Source organism: Herpailurus yagouaroundi, unplaced genomic scaffold (genome assembly GCF_014898765.1).
Source record: "Herpailurus yagouaroundi ecotype Mexico unplaced genomic scaffold, PumYag 67641, whole genome shotgun sequence".
Taxonomy (NCBI): Eukaryota; Metazoa; Chordata; class Mammalia; order Carnivora; family Felidae; genus Herpailurus; species Herpailurus yagouaroundi.
The window spans coordinates 1,932,152-1,950,142 of NW_024420442.1; the positions used below are offsets into that span (position 1 = coordinate 1,932,152).

Here is a 17,991-nt window from a genome sequence, read left to right on the forward strand (position 1 = left end):
CTCTCTCCCACTCTAACCTCTTTTTTTTTTTCCTTCCCCTCCCCCATGGGTTTCTGTTAAGTTTCTCAGGATCCACATAAGAGTGAAAACATATGGTATCTGTCTTTCTCTGTATGGCTTATTTCACTTAGCATCACACTCTCCAGTTCCATCCACGTAAGCGTCCAACTCTTGATTTCTGTTCATGTCATGGTCTCATGGTTCATGAGTTCAAGCCCTACATCGGTCTCTGTGCGATCAGCTTGGGATTCTCTCCCTCTCTCTCTCTCTCTCTCTCTCTCTCTCAAAATAAATAAATAAACTTAAGAAAATATTCAGACTTAACAATAACAAACAAAACAATTCAGACTTCACTATGGCTGACTAGATTGTACATGATCTGGCTCCCGACTATCATTAGAACCTCATCTTGTGCCACTCTTGCCCTCAGTCAATCTGGTCCAGCCACACTGCCTCCTTTCTGTTCCTCAAACATGCCAAGCTTCTCCTGCCTTCGGGTCATTATAGTTGCCATTGCCCCTGCCTAGAATGTTCTTCTCCCTGCATTTCATATGGCTGCCTCCTTCTTGTCATTCACACATTACTTTAAATGTCCCCTCTGCAAAGAGCAACCTCCCTGACCTACCAAATCAAATAGACACTCATTCTCTATTATACCACTCTATTTTAATATCTTGCATAGTGCTTCTCACCACCTGACATTTTGTTAATCCATCCCCACCAACAAAACTACTAGAATCCATGATCCCAGAGAGAAAGAACCTTGTCAGTCCTGTTCGCCACTGCATCCGTAGCACCTAGACTAGTGTCTAGTTCCTAGTACAGGCTCTCAATAAAATTTTGCTGGAGGAATTACGATCACCAATACTGCCAGTGGCGTTGCCGATGCCAAAGCTGTTAATTCCTCACGTTCTTACTATCCTACGGAGTTTTATTTTTTTCTAAGATTTTATTTTTTTACGTACTCCCTACACCCAACGTGGGGCTCGAACTTACAACCTCAATATCAAGCGTTGCATGCTCTACCAACTGATCAGCCAGGCGCCCCCTATCCTACTGAGCTTTAGAGGACACTATTATTTTAGCTTTTACTCTTTTGTAGCTCCTTAGACCCAGGTCTCCAGTATGGTGATTCAGACATGGCCACAGGTAGGACTCCCTGGGGGCTGAACCCAGGGGCAATTTGATTGGTAGACCCATGTGGCATCCAGCACCCAGAACTGCTCCTCCTCTCCTGCTTCAGCCGGGATTCTTGACTCAACCCTGTGTATCAATATGCTCTCATCCTCCAGGGCAGCACTTCTCAATCTTGGCTGCATGAAGAATTACCCGAGGAAGTTTAATAAATATCAACGCCTGTCCAGGTATCACCCTCAGTTTCTGATTAATTGGTCTGGGATGCATCGTGGGCATCAGAATTGTTTTTTAAGCACTCCAAGTGATTCTGATGTGCAGCCAAAGGTGACAACCGCTGCTGTAGAATTATTTCGCGGTGCCTGGGTGGCTCAGTTGGTTAAGCGTCTGACTTGGGCTCAGGTCATCATGTCGCAGTTCACTGGTTCGAGCCCTGCATCGGGCTCTGTGCTGACAGCTCACAGCCTGGAGTCTGCTTTGGATTCTGTGTCTCCCTCTCTCTCTGCCCCTCTCCCACTCATGCTCTGTCTCTCTCTCTCTCTCTCTCTCTCTCTGAAATAAATTAAAACACTAAAAAAATAAAAAATAAATTCTTTCATGGAGGACCCTCTGATTTCTCACCTAAATAGATTCCTGGTAGGAAACCACAAGTCCTTTGACTCTCTCCAAATTAGGGCAAATAACTTCAGGCTCCATCTGAGACCCTTGCTGCATAGATGTACCACCAGGCACTAATACTGGAATCTTCCTACGAGAATATTTTGAGCAAACCAGGGTTCTGGATATCCATTTCACGATCACATTAATTGAAGCGACACACTTTTTAAAAATGTACTGTGTGCAGGGCACCTGGGTGGCTCAGTCAGTTAAGCGTCCAACTCTTGGTTTCAGATCAGGTCATGATCTTGCGGTTTGTGAGTTCGAGCCCCGCATTGGGCTCTCTGATATCAGCACAGAGCCCGCTTGGGATCCTCTGTCCCCGTTTCTTTCTGCCCCTCCCCCATTAGCACTGTCTCAGTCTCTCTCAGGATAAATGAATAAACTTAAAAAAAATGATAATAATAAAAATAATAAAACCAAAAAGCTGACCACGATCATGACAGTCCCCTGCTTAAAACCCTTCAGTGGCTCCATGGATAATAAATATCTCTTGAGGGCCTCTTAAGACCTGGTGCTTGCCTACTTTTTCAAACACATCCTTCGTGGCCCCTTCTCTACACACTAAGATCTGACGTCTCCAACCTTGCAGGTCCCCTATCTGTGCCTTGGCAAGTGCTATTTTCTCTGCCTATAAGGCCTTCCTCTTCTTTCTACCCTGGTGAACCACTCATTCTTCAAAATTCAGCTACAGAGTTTCCTCTCTTTTCCGGGTATCTGGACACCAAAATGGTTCACGGTTCTCCGGGTGATTCTGATCTGTATCCAAGGTTGCGAACCACTTCTACCATATATCTCTAACGCTACTCTGTGTTTCAACCAGTTTTTTGCGTATTTGTCCTCCTTTCTAAACTCTAAGGTCTTTGAGGGAATAAACCATGTCTTACTCAATTTAATCCTATGGAGAATAAATGAATGAGTGAATAAGCCTTATCAGGAATGTAAAAACACAAGTTTCCATTAATGTTTTTGTTTAAGTAGGCTTCTCTCCCAATGTGGGGCTTGAACTCATGACCCTGAGTTCAAGAGTTACATGCTCTAGGGGCGCCTGGGTGGCTCAGCTGGTTGAGCGTCTGACTCTTGGTTTCAGCTCAGGTCATGATCTCAGGGTTTGTGAGTTCAAGCCCCATGTCAGGCTCACAGAGCCTGCTTGGGATTTCTTTCTCCCTCTCTCTCTGCCCCTCCCCAACTTGCTCACTCGCTCTCTCTCTCTCTCTCTCTCAAAAACTAAATAAACATAAAAAATTTAAAAAAATAGAGTTGCATGCTCTACTAATCTCCTCCATTAATATTTTTGTTATAACCACATACAGTTCTCTTTTGTAAAAATACGATGCAGGGGCGCCTGGGTGGCTCAGTCGCTTAGGTGTCCAACTCTTGACTTTGGCTCAGGTCATGATCTCAAGGTTTGTGGGACCAACCCCCACCTTGGGCTCTGCGTTGATGGTGCAGAGCCTGCTTGGGATTCTCTGTCTCCCTCTCTCTCTCTCTCTGCCCTTCCCCTGCTCATGCTCTCTCTCTCTCTCAAAAACAAACAAACTTAAAAATATATATTTAAAATATGTTGCAACATTACCTTGTAAGCGTGCAAGAATTGTCTTGCTGATGTGGACTAACTATTGTTACTTGCGTAAAGAATGTGATTGTCCTCACTAAAAACTACCTCAAGCTGCTGAAAGATAGAGCCATAATAACTCTAGCTCCCTGGAATAATGTATTATAAAACCATTGTAGGTAAATTAATAAATCTCTTCAGAGGATATTTATAATTCTAGCTAGTCCTATTTTGTGGGGATAGATTTACTACTGGCATATGCAGCAACATTCCAAGACACAGAGTGCAATGAAGCCACCTAAATTTTTCTTTTTTAGATAGAACTTGATCCTGGCACCAAGGACAATTTATCCCCAGAGCAGCTTCCCTAGATGCCTTCACTACGCCATCACATTCTTATCAACAGCTGCTGAGCTAAAAAGTCCCGAGGACAGCTCAGCCAACCCAGCCCAAAGAACCTGAAGATATTTCTGGGATTAGAAGATAGTTGAGAGACCATGGAAATAGAAGACATCTGTTGATGTCATTCCACAACAAAGAAGATACCAGAAAACTTGGGCCTTTACCTCAGGTAGGGGTGCCTACCCATGATTTGGAGGTCTCTGGCCATGGGGAAATGTGAAGGTCTGACCTGAGCTGGGTCTTAATCTGCACCCTGCATTGACAGGGGTGTCCTATTAAAGGGCCCTCTCAACTCCTTTCACCTTACCTGACATACATAGGGTATTTATGGACCAGGACCATTATCCCTTTCCAAGCGAACAGGGACCTGAATATTTGATAAGGCCATCATATACGCAGAAGCGTAATCTAAAGCAACCGACGGCCTGGAGGCTCATTGTTCCTTCAGCTCTAGTCTCAGGATGACTGCTTGGAGACAAAAATGGCAAACATTCTTCCTCTTCTCAGGACTTAAAGGGTGAGCATCTTGTTCTTCAACCGAAAGGTCTACTGGGGTTGCTGATGGGATGAAATGCACCCAGATGCCCTCTAGCTGGGGTCCTCCTTTCTCTACTGACCAGCTCCCTTGGTCTATTCCAGACACAAGTAAACTTAAAGCACTAAGAGGAAGATCAGGGGGAAAGCGATTTACATTTGTAGCGATGGAAAAGTATTGCTCAACTTTGCAACAGCTTGAACTACTAACTAGGTCCTTCCAGTAGTCATTCCTTAGAGTCCAGAGGATTCACAATAGTCAGTAGACCCTGACCTTGCAGTCTAGTTTTTCTAATTAATTTTCCCTACTTTCACCTCCCAATCTCAGATTACAATATAAGCTCTTTGGTCTTTTGAGAGGCAAAGTCCTTTGTTATCTGGCCTTCAACAGACATGGTTTTGGGCTTTGGGAGTGAAACAGCACTAACTTCCTGACCACCTTTCAACACCCACAGGGCTTAGTTTCCTTCTGGCTGCTCCCAGGATGTCCTGTTTCTATCTCCTCCTCCCTGCTTGTGACAGAGGCCCTGATCCCACATTGTTCCAGTCCCTGAGCTCAGGATTATAGCATCCTAAATGGTCTGCAGTTTCTGTCTGTTTTCTCTCTCCAGGCTGACTCCCTGGCTGCTGTGCCATCCAGTTCCCATCATATATTCTGTACTCAGCTTTTTTTTTTTTTTAATTTTTTAAAAAGTTTTATTTATATTTGAGAGGCAGAAAGAGAGAGACAGAGCATGAGAAGGGAAGGGGCGGAGAGAGAAGGAGACACAGAATCTGAAGCAGGCTCCAGGCTCCGAGCTGTCAGCACAGAGCCCGACGCGGGGCCCGAACCCGCGGGCCGCGAGATCATGACCTGAGCCGAAGTTGGACGCTCAACCGACTGAGCCACCAAGGGGCCCTTGAAATTTTTATTTTTAAAATCAGTTTCAATCAGATCGAACCTCCATACTTGCTAGGCAGGGAGAATGGATGCTCACTTTCCACCCAGTGATTGATCCCCTTTCTGCAATTCTCCAGTCCAGAAAGCGTCCTCTTCAGGACCTGTCGCTGGTAGTAGTTACAACACACTACCCGATTCAGGACCTCAAACATCCTTATTTTTTTCAAAGACACTCTAAATCTGGGGGGTGCCTGGGTAGCTCAGTCAGTGAAGCGTCTCACTCTTGATTTTTGCTCAGGTCCTGATCTCTGATCTCACGGTTTGTGGGATTGAGCCTGCCGTCCTGCACTGACAGTGCGAAGCCTGCTTGGGATTCTCTCTCTCCCTCTCCCTTTCTGCCCCTCCCCTGCTGACACACACTCTCTCTTAAAATAAATAAATAGGGGCGCCTGGGTGGCGCAGTCGGTTGAGCGTCCGACTTCAGCCAGGTCACGATCTCGCAGTCCGGGAGTTCGAGGCCCGCGTCGGGCTCTGGGCTGATGGCTCAGAGCCTGGAGCCTGTTTCCGATTCTGTGTCTCCCTCTCTCTCTGCCCCTCCCCCGTTCATGCTCTGTTTCTCTCTGTCCCCAAAATAAATAAACGTTGAAAAAAAAACAATTTAAAAAAAAAAATAAATAAATAAATAAACTTAAAAAAAAAAAGACACTATAAGTCTGGTAACAACACATTCACCGCAACAACTATATAATAGCCTAATCAATATAAACCCAAAGGCAAAGCTCCTGTAAAGTTTCACTTTTTGCCTGAAAGACTGCCTCCATGACAATTCTACCAGAACTTAATCCACCTAGCCAAATCCCTATCTTTCTTTTTTTTAATTTTTTTAATTTATTTTTTTAAAGTAATCTCTTCACCCAAGTGGGGCTCGAACTCACAACCCCGAGATCCAGAGTCACGTGCTCCACTGACAAAGCCAGCCGGGCGCCTCATCAAATCGCTGTCTTTCTGTGCAGCAGAATTGAACTGAGGTATCATAGCAGCAGAGATGACCGAAGAAATACTTCCAGTATAGCACATCTTAAAATGATAGATGAGAGAGAGAGACAGAGAGAAAGAGAGAGGGGACAGATAGACAGTTTCCTTTTAAATGCAGGGCTGATGGTTGAGATGTTGGGAAACAAGAGCCAGTAGGAATATGTCAGTGCTAATCCAGAGGAAAAAAAAGGAAGTTCTAAAGCTGGCATTTACCTTGGGATAGCTACTGGTTCTTAGCAACACTAGGGAATAGTTTTAACGGGCCAATCAAGGGCAAGGGACAAAAGAAACAAATCCAGAGGTCGAGGCTAGGTTATAAGTTGAATCAGGTACACAGCATCTCCCTCCTTCTCTGCTCAAAGTCACATCCCTAAAGATGACGGCTTTAATGGATGAACAGAGCCAAAAAAAACAAAAAACAAACAAACAAACAAAAACACTACCCAGAGGCAGATGATAGAGATATGTGCTTGTCTTGGTTTGTGCTCTGGGTAGAGAAGAAGGAGGAGAAGGAGAAGGAGAAGGAGGAGGGGGGGGGGGAGGGGGACGGGGGGGAGGAGGAGGAGGAGGAGACGAAGAAGAAAAAGGAGAAGAAGAAAAAGAGAGAGAGAGAGAGAGAGAGAAATTCCCTTTAGACATCATAACCTCAAACCTGTACTCAGGCATGCTTGGGTCCAGAATTCACATTACCTATATGGCCAAAACACCTCATACCAGAAATTTAGCTTAAAATAGGTCTGTATTGGCAGTATGGTTGACCCTTGAACAACACAGGTTTTAATTCCATGGGTTCTTGGGGCACCTGGGTGGCTCAGTTAAGTGACTGACTTCAGCTCAGGTCATGATCTCATGGTCCGTGAGTTCGAGCCCCGCGTTGGGCTCTGTACTGACAGGTGAGAGTCTGGAGCCTGCTTCAGGTTCTGTGTCTCCTTCTCTCTCTCTGGCCCTCCCCTGCTCGTACTCTGTCTCCCTCTCTCCCCAAAATAAATAAACGTTAATTGCATGGGTCCACTTACATGCAGATTTCTTCAATAAATACAGTACAGTACTATAAATGTACTTTTCTTCCTTATGATTTTCTTTTTCTTTTTCTTTCTTTTTGCAAGCTCTATGCCCAATGTGGGACTTGAATTCACAACCCCAAGATCAAGAGTCACATGCTCCACCTACTGAGCCAGGCAGGTGCTTCTCTTCTGATTTCCTTAACATTTTCTTTTCTCTAACTTACTTGACTGTAAAATACAGTATATGAGACGTGTAACATACGAGATACGTGTTAATCAGCTGTTTATGGTATCAGTAAGACTTCTGTTTGACAGCAAGTTATTAGTTCACTTTTTGGGGAGTCAAAAGTCATACAGATTTTTGACCGCAGAGGGGGTTGGCAACCCTAACCCCCATGTTGTTCAAGGGCCAAATGGATTTCCAAGTTACTAGTAGGAGTGAGTGCACCTCTTTTCTGGAAGAATTCACTTCAAACCCAGATCTCAAAGAATCTCCAAAGAGAAGGTTACAATAACGGTGTGCTCACAAATAAATATCACATACACACAAGGACAAAAATGAAGGACACGTTAAAACATATAAAGGATATAATGAGAGGGGCGCCTGGGTGACTCAGTCGGTTAAGTGTCCAACTCTTGATTTCAACTCAGGTCATGATCTCACGGTTCCCGAGTTCAAGCCCCATGTCAGGCTCTGCACTAACAGTGCGGAGCCCCCTTAGGATTCTCTCTCTCTCTCTCTCTCTCTCTCTCTCTCTCTCTCTCTAGCTCTCTCTTCCCCTCCCTTCCTTATGCTGTCTCTGTCTCTCTCAAAATAAATAAATAAATGACTTAGAAAAATAAAGGATATAATGAGAAGGGCCAAAATGCATCTAAAGGGAGTTCTAGAAGGAAATATTAGAAAATAAGAGAGAGGGGGTGCCTGGATTGCTCAGTGGGTAGAACATGTGACTCTTGACCTTGGGGTTGTGAGTTCAGGCCCACGTTGGGTATAGAGATTTTTTTTTAGATTATTTTTTAAAGATTAAAAAAAAGCAGAAGAGAGACAATATACAATAGATAATGGCTGAGCACATTCCACAATTAGTGAAATAAACAAAACCTCAGATTTAGGCCACATTTACGTAGCATCCTTACTCTGTCTACTAAACTGAATAGGATAAGGCCAACCCTTCATTTACCTATGTGAGGTACCCAGTCATGTCTCATCCCCAAAAGGAGCAAAGGACAATTGGTGGAGTTGCTTGAATAAGCCTCATGTGTTTTTGTTTGTTTGTTTGTGTTTGTGTTGTTTTCTTTTTTTCAGAATGCTAGAACTGAGATTTTGTATAGTCAACGTGACCGTTCCTTCAGAGTCCGAAGTGATATCCGGTAGGTGAGCTCTGTTAATTCTAACTCTGCAATTTCCAAAAGGAAAAGCAGAAATAAAAGTATGTATTTTGGTGAGATATACTAGCGAAAGCATACATTGAAAAGCCAGGTTCAGGGGCGCCTGGGTGGCTCAGTCGGTTAGGTGTTCGACTCTTGATTTAGGCTCAAGTCATGATCTCACAGTTCTTAGGTTCCAGCCCCGCATCGGGGCTCCAAAGTGACAGCATGGAGCCTGCTTGGGATTCTCTCTCTCCCTCTCTCTGCTCCTCCTGTGCAATCTCTCTCGCTCTCTCTCAAAAATAAATAAACTTAAAAAAAAAAAAAGCCAGCTTCACCTAAGTTCAAATTCTGACCCTGCTACTGTGCTTCAGGTCTCCACCTATAAAATAAAAATAAAAGCACAGTGGGTGGGGAGGTTGGAAAATTGAATGATTGAGATAAAATGTTAAATGCTAGCCAGAACATTGGTACAGAACAAATGACTATTCTCTTTTCACCCCCCATTTCTCTTCTTAGGTCATGACTTTCAAACTTTTTACCCAAGACCGAGGCCAGATCAAAGATTAGTTTTTGTGAGTCTTTTTTTTTTTTTTTTTTTTTACTTTTTTTTCTTTCTTTCTTTTTTTTTAAATGTAAGCTCTACCCCCAACATAGAGCTTCCACTCACAACCCTGAGATCAAGAGTTGCATGCTCCACAGATAACCTGTTTAAAATTATCTACTCTTGACAAAATGATCATTTGGGGTATAAAACTTTGTTAGAAAATTTGAAAAGCTAAAATTATATCTACTGTTTCTCAACCTAAACATCTATGTGGGCAAACTGGGTCTAAGGATTGAAGAGATGATGACAAACCAGAACAGCCAGCCAATGAGACTCAGGTGGACAGGAGAACTGAAGTAGGCGAAAGGATGTGGCAAGGCAAGCTAGACTTGAAGTCCATTAACTTAGCACTAGTCAGGGAACATAGGAAGACTGTGGTCAAGGCTTCTCCAAAACTAGAAAAGACTGATGTCCAGAAGTTTAGGCTTCAAAGATAAGGAACATAAGCAAAAGCCGTAAATGAAAAGCTAGAGATTTAGTTATTCAGAGGCTGAGCAATGACCAGGGGAAGCCCCATTCCCAGATGATCTAGGTCACACATGCCAGATTCCAGGAGCAGGGTACTGAAGCTATAAGTCAGAGCTCAGATCAAGAGCGTAGATGACAGGATGAATAGCCCAACCCAGAAGGACTAGGCCATACCATTGTCAACCCACTACATGGCACAATGCCTGGTGCACAGTAAGCCCTTAATAAATACTTGTTGAGTGAATGAATGGATGATCAAGCAACCACAGTGAAGTCTGATAACAATACTGGGAGGTCAGTAGTAAGAGTAACATTGAAACTAAGCCCAAATTCTGAATGCAAGCAGGTTCGTGCGATGGTAAAAGACCAGAGAAGCAGGGGATCAGACAGTCCCTAACGCCACATGGGTAGCAGGATTACTAGGCTCTGGATATTTTGCAAATGGAGCTGAATCTGGGGTGTGGTCTGTCTGTGAGTGTATGTGAAGCAAGATATTTCATATTTTAAATGCATGTTAAGTTACTTTTTCTAAATTCACTGTTTTTCTCTTCTGTTAAATTATACCTTAATGTTCATTCCAGTGTTATATTTATTCCCAAGTACACTCAAGCCTTTCAGAAAGCAAACAAGCATCTGTTGATGAATTACACTTGTTTTACCATGACCTACTTAGATCTGGCCTTCTTTTTTTTTTTTTTTTTTTTTTTTTTTTTAAGATATTATTTTCGGGCACCTGGGTGGCTCAGTTGGTTGAGCATCCGGCTTCGGCTCAGGTCATGATCTCACAGTTTGTGAGTTCGAGCCCCGCGTCGGGCTCTGTGCTGACAGCTCAGAGCCTGGAGCCTGCTTCGAATTCTGTGTCTCCCTCTCTCTCTGCTCCTCCCCTGCTCATGCTCTGTCTCTCTCTCTCCTTCAAAAACAAAAACACTAAAAAAAAAGATATTCCTTTCAAGTGATCTCTACACCCAATCGTGGGGCTCAAACTTACAACCAAAATCGAGTCACATGCCCCACCGACTGAGCCAGCCAGGCGCCCCTTCCCTGTGATAGTTTTTATTACTTCATAACAAATTACCCACAAATTAGTGGCTTTAAAAAATACAAATTCCGGTTGTTGGCAGAGTTCAGTCCCCTGGACCACAAGACCGAGGTCTCTGATTCCTCACGGACTATCAGCAGGGGACCATTCTCAGTTCCTAGAGGCCACATTCCACACCTCATACGCAGTTCACAGCCTGTTTGCCTTCCTCCAGGCCAGCCCGAGTGCCTTTCTCTGACTTCCTCTTCCCCACCAGCCAGAGAAAACTCTGCCTTTACAGGGCTCATGTGATGAGGTCAAATCCACCTGTATAATCTCCCCTATCTTAGGGTCAACTGATTTTGGACTTTAATGAAATCTGCCAAATCCCTTCCCAGCGGCACGTAGATTAGTGTTGAATTGAGTAACTGGGAGGGACGGTGAGTACACTAGAAGCTAGGAAATCTTGGGGTCTATCTGAAACTTCTGCCTACTACAACTCCCAATGTTGAGACGTACTCATTTCGATTAAGAACAGCATTACAAAATGAAAAAAAAAAGAAAAGAAAAGAAATGTCAACCAAGTGCTTTAATTTTTTTGTTGCCATATTATGGTTTCAGACACTTCACTCTTTAACATGGCTCAGTTGCTACAGGGTAGTAAAACTACAGCAAACTCTGGGGAGATAATGAATAAAATAAAAGTGTGACCTTAGACTCAAATCTTGACCACTAAATGTGAGCTGTGAAACGTTGGGCAAGTTGCTCAATTCGTCTAAACCTGTTTCCATGCTTAGAAAATAGTATATTCCTCATATATTATAATGATTAAGTGAAATAATATATTCAAAGCCCTTAATAAGGTACCTAGCAGTAACTTAATGATAGCAATTAGTGTTATTTTATTATCATTGAATGATATAAGAGATGTGAAGCTGTCTCAGAAAGTATAAAGAGCTATTCTAATGTAATATATTATTACTAGGTACACACACAAAGAGCATACCGTTAGACAAGTGTTCCATATATAGGTGGACATGTTTAGTATGTATACCTATTATCCCATATTTAATTAACATACATTTGTGCATTTGAAATTCCCATTTGTTTTTGTCTCTGAACACATTTAGTGTAAATACATCAGTGTCTATTCTCAAAATAAAAAATATAAAGAGGACTGATAACCATCTTTAAATAGATTAAAAGGTTGTATATGGATTTAGTAGCCAGAATTATAATCAGTGGATGTAAATTACAAATGCAGATTTGGGGTGCGGGTGGGGGGCGCCTGGCTGGCTGAGTCAGAAGAGCATGCGACTCTTGATCTCAGGGTTGTGAGTTCGAGCCCCACGCTGAGTATAAAGATTACTTAAATAAATAAAACTTAAAAAAAAAAAAAGAAATGCAGATGCAGATTTGGGCTAAATACAATGAAGAAATTTGTTAACATTCATCAAAAAGCGGATGAGGTAGGGGTGCCTGGCCAGCTCAGTCAGTAGAACATACAACTCTTGATCTTGGGGTCATGAGTTTGAGCCTCATGTTCAGCAGAGATTAGTTAACAAATAAAATAAAGTAAAAACAATAGTTAAAAAAAAAAAAGCGTATCGGGTAAATAGTAAGCGCCAGGTCCCTGAATGACCATTTATCAGGGAAACTTCTAAAAGGAATTCATATATCAGAAGTGCAGTTTGGACTCATGATCTTTAAAGTCCCTTCTAATTGTAAGAGTCCATGAAATTTTAGTTGTTGCTGTTGTGAGTGTGTGTATGTACATGCACACGTGTGTATTAGCCTGATGACTGATATTGTTATACAAATGTTTGCCATTCAATTCAGTGTTAGCAATTAAAAATATATGTAAAAGGAGCACCTGGGTGGCTCAGTCGGTTAAGCGTCTGACTTTGGCTCAGTTCATGATCTCGTGGTTCATGAGTTCGAGCCCTGAGTCGGGCTCTGTGCTGACAGCTCAGAGCCTGGAGCCTGCTTTGGATTCTGTGTGTGTGTCTCTCTCTCTGCCCCTCCCTCCTCATGCTCTGTCTCTCTCAAAAATAAACATTAAAAAAAATTTAAAAAATATATGTAATGTCACAGGAGAAAAACAAAAATATCTCTAGTTTTTGACCTGAAATAATTTTTTGAAGCATAAAGTTCATATGTCTTTATTTATCCCTGTTTAGATCAGGCCATATATATTGCTTATTGTTTTGCAAAACAAAATCACGGTTAGTTCATAAGTGAACCTCTAATATTATCCTTTCCTCTAGAAGCTTCACATCAGTCCATCATTTCATAGTTACTTTGGAAATTCCCATTACCATTCTCTGTGTGTCAGGCCTGCAGTGCAAAAAAATAGTACTTTTTATTGGTAGATTAACTACATTTCAAGATTTCCTTTGTGGGTATTTTGTCCAAGTTCAGCTTCTTAGTGGTACTTACTGAAATGTTCCAGAAGCTAACAATAGGCCCGGGACTCATACTCATGTACCATATAGGGAATGAATCTCAGGTCTTTATTTTGTATTTAAGTCTACCTTGTATATGATTGGTTATATATTTTCTTTTACTATTCTCTCTCATTTAAAAAGTAATATGGGATGCCTGGCTGGCTCAGCTGGTGGAGCATGTGACTCTGGATCTCAGGATTGTGAGTTCAAGCCCCCCTTTGGGTATAGAGATTAGTTAAAAATAAAATCTAGGGGCACCTGGGTGGCTCAGTTGGTTAAGCATCTAACTTCAGTTTAGGTCATGATCTCACTGTCTGTGAGTTCGAGCCCTGAATCTGGCTCTGTGCTGACAGCTCAGAGCCTGGAGCCTACTTCTGATTCTGTGTCTCCCTCTCTCTCTGCCCCTCTCCCGCTCACACTCTGTCTCTCTCTCAAAAATAAACATTAACTTTTTTTTTAAATAAAATCCAAAAAAATAAAAAAATTACAGAAAAAGTAGTACATATTCACTGTAGAAAACTCAATCATCATATGAAGGTACAAATAAGGCACACACCTCATTATTTTAATCAGCAGCCAAACACAATCACCATGAATCATTTGTGAACATTCTTCCAGAATTCTCGGTGCTTATATACACATATACACAGATAAATGATTTTACATAAACGGGATTATTCCACATGCAGTATTTCATAACATCTGTTTTCATTTAACACGTCGTGAGCTTTTGTCATGTCGAAGAGTACAGAGACTGAACCATTAACAACTGGGGTTAGCACATTGTTCCTGTCTGCTGGTAACTCTCTTTCGGACAAAAACAACTATGGCATATTCTATGTGGTCCTGGAATACTCACAGTAGTCTCTCCCCACTTGGTGTGTAGCAGGGAATTGGCTGACCCAGGCCTCACAAAGAAGAGTTCTCTTTGTCCTTAGCTAGAGGAATCTCCTGAGGCCAATCAATATCATCTCTCAGATTTAATATAGGACCGCAGGGGAAAAGAAAGTCTCGCTTCCTTTGGGATTGACAATTATGAAGACATTATAAACCAAAGCTGCCTGCAGCCCTCTTCACTGACTTCAAGAAGGAAGCTGTCTGCGACAGGAAAGTTGAAGCCAGTGCACAAAAAGCAGCAGAGATCAGCAAAGATGAGAGATGGACGTAAGAGAGAAGTGATATATTGGACCCTGGATCCAGCCACGCCGAAAGCTACTTCATCTGGACTACAGTTAGTGCTGCTAGGCGGTGACATATGCTTTCCTCACAATCACTTACCGCACAAAGTTGTTCAATAAAAACCCCAGGGTTTACGTGGAAAATGAGGCTAGGAGTACAACATTCAAAAACTTTAGATCTAGAGATGTTAAATTACTATATGGTACACCTGAAACTAACATAGCACTGTATGTCAACTGTATTCAAATAAAAAAGTTTTTTAAAAACCATACCAAGAAAATACTATGTGTTTATGAAAACAGAATAATACCTAACTGCTCTTTAAACCACCCCCCAAAAGCCAAAAAAATAAAAACAGAAACTGTTGTCAGTGACATGCACGCAAAAAGATACAAACCTAATAAAAATGGTAGCATAGTTTTACACCTATTAAATGGTTACAAAAGAAATACTGAAATAAATATGGCACTTTATTTTATTTTTTTTTTAAGTTTATTTATTTGAGAGAGACAGAGCAGGGTGGGGGTGGGGTAGAGAGAGAAGGAGACAGAGAATCCCAAGCAGGCTCCTCAGTGCCAGCCCAGAGCCTGATGCGGGGCTGGAACCCACGAAACCGCGAGATCACAACCTGAGCCAAAACCAGGAGTCAGATGCTGAACCGACTGAGCCACCCAGGTGCCCCTATGGCACTCTATTTTAAAAAAGGCCTGAAGTTTGCTTCGTGTGGAAATGGGTTGGGGCTTGTGAGTTCTTGTGAAGTGATAGGAGAGCGATCTGAAATCAGACTCTGACAGAAAGTCGTAATACTTCAATATGGATGGGTGGGACTCAAACACATCCGACGAGCTAAAGCAGATGGCAGTTGTCTGAGGTACGTGCGTGTGTATTTTGCGCATTCCTATGTGACTTGATTCAGCTGGGTGTAGTTTTCTGCTTTCACCTAGTGCTCCTGGCTGGCAGAATCACACGTAAGGAAATGCAAAATGCACCTTATGCTCAAATTGCTCTCTAATAATATTAATCACAAAGGAACAGACAAGTGGTAGAGCAGTCTGTATTTGATTGTGCAAATGAATAAATTCCCTTTTTGTGTTTCAGATAATCCCAGTTAGTTTTATTCCAGTGTCCCGAACAGTAATACGTGCATGGCTACTTAGTATTCTATTACATAATAATAACACAATTTAAATCCCTAACGGGCTTTTCTGCATCTCTTAACAAATTTCAGACCAGCTTTCTCTACTTTCAGCTCTTGTGTGCTCAGAGGTTGAAAATTCATTTTAATATTAAGACAAACAAAACATTATTAAGAAGGTGGTATGGACCTAAAAAATATATAAAGACTCCAAAGCCAAACAGAATTTTTTTTAATATTTACCATCATAATCTGGAACACAGCTGACCTTTCAAACATAATTGAAGGTTGATTATTACAGAATTTCATCTTGCCCCTGAGAAATTTTGGCCAGTTTCAGAATGATTTTCTTTTATGGATTCTGACACTTCAAAATCCATAAAAACTCTCATGGAGATTATAATATTAAATCAGTTCACATCAATATTGTTTCTCAAATCATCTAACCCTGTATATAAATCATCTAACCCTGTATATAAAAGGTTTTTCCCTGGGGCTCCCGGGTGGCTCAGTCGGTTGAGCATCTGACTTCAGCTCAGGTTATGAGCTAAGGGGTTGTGGGTTTGAGTCTCGCGTTGGGCTCTGTGGTGACAGCTCAGAGCCTGGAGCCTGCTTCAGAGTCTGTCTCTCTCTCTCTCTCTCTCTCTCTCTGCCCCTCCCCCACTCCATCTCCCCCAACCTCAAAAATAAATAAACATTACAATATTTTTTTAATTAAAAAATAATAAAGAAATGTTAAAAAAAATTAAAGGAAAAAAGTTTTTCCCTGACTTATCACTTTAGCTCTTGTTTGTAACAAAAGTCTATGCCCATGACAGTCTGGTCACTGACGTTCCCAGTGATTACCCTTGAGGTTGCAGAAAAATTGGCCCCAAGTACACTGCCAGTTTGTATTATTCTTGCCAAGAGAAGAGAGTAAGCATCCCACAGACAAAGTGCTCCATATACTGGTTTGGGAACTCTCACCTCCGGAACCCCTAAGTAGAGTTTATGCTGTACAGAAAAGGAGGCATGAAAAGTTTCCACTAGGCCTGTGTAGTTTTTAAAGTCACTAGGAACGAGCCAGGTGGGAAAAGGTTTTATCCTCATTCTTATCTGTATATACGATTTTGTGGCATTATACAATTCCGTCATGAAACAAATTCAAATAACCATTTAATATGCGTGTGTTCAGTTCTGAGATACCTTAGAAAATAGTATCCCATGGACCAAAGGTAGGCACAATTTTCTGCAAAGAGCCTAATCGGAAATATTTTAGGCTTTGTAGGCCATACAGTCTCTGTCCCAACTACTCAACTCCACCCTAAAAGCAGACAGACAGTACAGAGACAAATAAGCCTGGCTGTGTTCCAATAAAACTTTACAGTAGCCCCCCTTTATCCATGGGGGCTGTGTTCTAGCCCTGGACCCTGCCGTGCCTGAAGCTACACATAGTCCCAAACCCTATATATACTATGTTTTTCCCTATCCATACATACCTATGAAAAGTACAATTTATAGGGGCACCTGAGTGGCTCAACCATCTGGCTCTTGATTTCAGCTCAGGTCACGATCTTACGGATCATGAGTTCGAGCCCCATGTCAGGCTCTGTGCTGACAGCATGGAGCCTACTTGGGATTCTCTTTCTCTCTCTCTCTCTCTCTCTCTGCTTCCCCTCTGCCTGCTCTCTCTCTCTCTCTCTCAAAATAAGTACAAATAAACTTTAAAAAAGTATAAATTAGGCACAGTAAAATATTAACAATAACTAATAATAAAATAGGATAATTGTAACAACATACTGTAATAAAACTTATGTGAATACGGTCTATCTCAAAATATGCTGTTGTACTGTACTCACCCCTTTTTGTGGTGACATGAAATGACAAAATGCCTGTGTGATGAAATAGAGTGAGGTAAATGATGTAGGTATTCTGATGTACCGTTAGAAGATACGTCAGGAGGACCATCTGCTTCTGAACCACAGTTGATCTCGGGCAACTGAAGCTGCAGAAAGCGAAATAATGATAAGAGGGAATTGCTGTGTTTGCAAAAACAGACGGTGGGACAGATTTGTCCAGTGCACCATAATTTGCCAACTCCTGCTTTGGACCAACAGCCTTCAATTTTTTTTAACGGCTCCTTGGGGCAGTCTCTGGCACCTCAGGGAAGGCCAGGCAGGCAGGGACCTGGACTACTCCTGCTTCAACTGGAGCAGTTATTATTTTTATGAGAAGTACACTTTTGCATGGAATTAAGTTTGATGAAAAAGTTTCATTTCTAGGAGTGCCTGGGTGGCTCAGTCAGTTGAGAGCCCAACTCTTGATTTCAACTCAGGTCATAAGCTCATGGTTTGTGACATGGAGTCCCACGTTGGGCTTCGTGCGGACAGCAGAGCTTGCTTGGGATTCTCTCCCTCGCTCTCTCTCTCTCTGCCCCTCCACCCCTATCAAAATGGATAAATAAACTTAAAAAAAAATAAGTTTCAGTTCTAATAAGGAGAAAAGCCTTAAAACTACTGCCTTGTACTAGACCTAAAATCTGCTGCTTTAAAACTTTAGATGATTCAGCCAAAACATCTCTTAAAATTA

General features: G+C 42.1%; 1 long non-coding RNA gene across 2 annotated transcripts in view; it reads right to left on the bottom strand.

Moving 5' to 3' along the window:
* Positions 1-17,991, bottom strand: part of LOC121025466 (uncharacterized) — a 143,301-nt gene that overhangs the window by 123,381 nt on the left and 1,929 nt on the right. For both annotated transcript variants that reach the window (XR_005788054.1, XR_005788053.1), the window contains exon 2: positions 17,262-17,407. This is a non-coding gene — a long non-coding RNA (uncharacterized LOC121025466). The remainder of the gene's footprint in view (positions 1-17,261; positions 17,408-17,991) is intronic.